Here is a 4,171-nt window from a genome sequence, read left to right as displayed (position 1 = left end):
AAAACTGGATATCAATACATTGAAGAATGAAATTAGATCCTTATCTCTCATACAGCTCAAAAGTCAACTCAAATGGACCAAAAATCTAGTTTTAAGACCAGCAAGTTTTGCAACTAATATAAGAAAACAGAGGAAACACTTCAATATATAGGCACAGGCAATGATGTCCTAAATAGGGCTCCTATAGTTTAGGAAATAATAGCAAGAATTAGTAAATTGGATAGCATCGATTTAAAAAGCTTTGGCACAGCAAAGAAAACAATTAGCATTGTGAATAAACAGCCTACAAAATGTGAGAAAATCTTTCCCAGATACTCTTCCAACAGAATCAATGTCCAGAATATATTTAAAAAACTCAAAAAACTCAACCCTAAAATAACAAGTAACCCATTCAACAAATGGGCAAATGAACTAAACAGACCCTTTTCAAAAGAAAAAGTACAATTGGTGTACAATTACATGAAAAAGTGTTCCATATATTTAGCTATCAGGGAGATGAAAACGAAACTACACTGAAAATCCATCTCACTCCGAAAAGAATGGCAATTACTAGGTATGAAAATAACAATAAATGCTGGTGAGGATGTAGGGAAAAGCTTATACACTAGTAGCAGAAATGAAATTAGTACAGTATGGAGTTTCCTCAAAAAACTGAAAACAAGCCAGCTGTGTGGTGCACACTTATAATCCCAGCAGTTTGGGAGGCTGAGGCAGGAGGATTGAGTTCAAAGCCAGCCTCCGCAACTTAACGAAGCCCTAAGCAACTCACTGAGACTCTGTCTCTAAATAAAATATAAAAAAGGGCTGGGGATGTGGCTCAGTGGTTAAGTGCCCCTGGGTTCAACCCTTGATACCAAAGGAAAAAAAAAAAATGTGAAGGGATTCTTTGGGGCTGGGGATATAGCTCAGTTGGCAGAGTGCTTGCCTTGCATGCACAAGGCCCTGGGTTCAATTCCCAGCACCACAAAAACTAAACTAAACAAACAAACAAAAAACAACTGAAAACAGAACTACTCTATTATCCTACAATACCACTCCTTGGCACCTTTCCAAAAGAATTACAATCAGAACACTTCAGAGACACGCATACCCATGTTTATTGCAGGACAATTTGTAACAGTCAAATTATGGAACCACCCTAGGTATCCATCAACAGATGAATGGATAATGAAAAACTGGCATACATACATAAAGGAGTTATATTCACTCATAAAGAAGAATAAAATTTTGTTGTTTGCAGGAAAATGGATGGAATATCATGGTAAATAAAGTAAGCCAGACTCAAAAAAAATCAAGAAGTTTATGTTTTCTTTGTTATGTGGAAACTAGTGGAAAAAGAGGGCGAGAGGGGAAAAAAAGACTTCATCAAAGTAGAATGCAGACCAATAGGGTAGAGGAAGGAGATGTGGGGAAGGAAGACAGCAGAGTAAGGGGAGGTACTGGGCAGTGAAATTAATCAAACTGTGTTACATACAAGTACCAATATACCACAGTGAAACTCACTGTTCTGTATAATTAAGATGCACCAACTTAAAAAAATGAACACCTTAATGATTTTAAGTGTACTGTTCAGTTGGGTTAATTATATTCACATGGTGTGCAGCCGTCATCTCTAGAACTGTTTTTATTCTGTGAAGCTGAACTCTGTGCTGTACTATTTTTTAACATTTCAACATCATCCCAACTTGTTTGATGTCTCCTCATATATCAGAATAGAAATTTGTAACTAATTTTCCAGAATTTCTTTCTAGCATGGTTCTGAGTCAGGGACTGACAATGGGATCTGGAAGACAAAGGGAAGGGAGAAGAGACACTGAATCACTGCGATATCTGGGCCTGTATTATGTACTTAACTATGTATCTGAGAAGCTATTCCAGGTTGACTCTGGACTCGGGAGATCCTTTTTATGAATCTGTGGAGAGAGAACTCCAGGCAACAGACTGGGCTAAGCCTCCATCCTCGTGTGAAGACTGTGAGGCCAGACCTCCATTGGAGTGTAGCCTCAGCACCTGCCTGACTTGCATACCTGGGTTCCTTTTCTTGAAGCCAGTGAAACAGTGGGGAATAAGACATTGATCTCAGATCATTCTATAAGAATGTCATACTTCTCACTCTTCAATGCTTTGAAATTGAGGAGTGTTTGAGTATTGTTTAGATAGTGTGCTCCCCACCCCAAAAAGTTTTTATTGCAAGATAATATCTCTAAAAACTGATATAATTACTTATTTATTTATTATAAAAGGTTTACTTTATATTACTGTTCATAATAATATATAGTAAGTTATCATGTTATAAAAATATATGATAAAATCTTGTGTGTGTGTGCGTGTGTGTGTGTGTGTGTGTGTGTGTGTGTGTGTGGTGCTAGGAACTGAACCTCCTGCATGTTAGGCAAGTACTCTACCACTGAGCTGCATCCCCAGTCCTATGATAAAATCTTGTAAGAAACTGAATGAACTGAAGCTTGACAACTCCTTTAAGAGACCAGAATAAAATTGCAGGGGCTGGCTAAGTTCCACTAATTTCTTTTCATTTTCTTTGATTTTTTCTCCTGATCTTCAGTTATCCTTTCTCCAGGTTGCTTTTTCAATTCCTTCGTTTTCCTAGTTTGTAGTTTGCTTAGGTCTTGTTTCTGCATATGAATCCTTCCATAAGTTATACCAAAAGTATCATGGGAGATACTTTTCTTCTTCTTTGGCTTGAGGGCTTTTGGCATTTTCATAGATAATTTGCAAAGGTCATCTGATGCCAGGTGTGTCCTCCTCACAACCAGATCCAATGAAGGTCCCATCTCTTCCAATTCAATCCGTGGTATTCTGCAACCAGATTTCTTCAACAGCAACTTAACTTTGAAAGTAAATCTTCCCATTCATGCAGTGAAATGCAGAACATACTCTAATCCAACCAGGTGAATATTTGATACTATGGAGCCTCTGAAAAAGTCAATAAGAAGACTTTTTTTCTTCTATTGTCTTCAGTTGCATCAAAAGCATCACCAGCAAATGTTAACTTGGGTTTTATTCCCTTGGGACATTTACTATTCTTAATATTTTTGAGAGACACAAACTTCTCAATACTTAATTCAATCATATCCAGCACATGGTAGTCATACATGCGACCTATTACTAGATTATTTCACCACTTCTTATTATGGGAGCCAAACATGAATAAAGAACAATCTGACTTCTTTGAAAAGAATTCCAGTGATGATCCTCAAATGGTCTTGTAATATTTTTCTTTTATATAGAACACCATATGGGTTTTTCAGAGCACACACGTCTTTAAGTACTTGTGTCACGGTTGCATTTGCATTTCCCCCTTTAATCAGCATGGCATTTTTAATATTTTCACTGGGCTTTGGTTCTCTCTTCTCAAGGAATCTCTTGGCCCTTTTTGGGTTTTATAACTTGATCCAAGGCGTCCATGGCTACTGCAGCCCCAAACTCTGATATAATTTTAAGTCAGAGAAATTTTGGTCTTTCTAGTAGTAGTGACCCCTCAAACAAAAGCCACGTATTCTTTATTTTTGTTTCACTTAATACATATTAATTATGCACCTAGAAAATATTAGTCACTGTTCTACTTGTTGGGTACAGTGCTGAAAAACACAGAATCTCTGAATAATGCCTTGAATTCTTATTACTTCCTATGATTCCAACCTGAAACACTCACTTTCATGATATTTGAATGAATTGTACGTTGGCCCACAAAGATGCATGAGAATATAAAGGCCTGTATTAAAATGCCCAAGATAATTGTGATATTATCAGCTACAGAGACACTCTGTGATGTTCAACTAAAGCATTTACATGTCAGGCAGAGTTCTAAAAACAAAAAAGAACAAAAAGACCCTAGAAATTATGATAGTTGTCCCCTAGATTTACAAGGGCCACCTGAAGACTGATATGTGCTTATAAAAGAGGTCAGAGATGAGGACATAGCTCTGACTTCTGGAAGGAGTCCAGGAAATCATTCACCCCAGATCAGTCCTGCCCACCAGGGGGTGCAACTCCCTAACACTAGCTCACTTCCTGTGTGAACTGCAGCTTTAGGCTCATCATTTCACTATGACTTCAACATTCTTCATGTTAAGAATCAGGAACATTATTTAGTCAACACTAAAGATGAACGCTTCTCTAGGCTTAGTGACAGTGATGCTCTTGACATTTG

General features: G+C 37.4%; 1 pseudogene across 1 annotated transcript; it reads right to left on the bottom strand.

The window, feature by feature from the left end:
• Positions 1-2,327: 2,327 nt before the first annotated feature.
• On the bottom strand, positions 2,328-3,426 carry LOC306651739 (ribosome production factor 2 homolog; annotated as a pseudogene). Its single transcript has one exon. The product of its transcript is annotated as a ribosome production factor 2 homolog (transcript).
• Positions 3,427-4,171: the final 745 nt, after the last annotated feature.

This window comes from Sciurus vulgaris (genome assembly GCF_902686455.1).
Source record: "Sciurus vulgaris genome assembly, chromosome: 2".
Classification (NCBI taxonomy): Eukaryota; Metazoa; Chordata; class Mammalia; order Rodentia; family Sciuridae; genus Sciurus; species Sciurus vulgaris.
The sequence above is the reverse complement of the archived record's forward strand: the minus strand, read 5'-3'. Positions and strand labels throughout refer to the sequence as shown.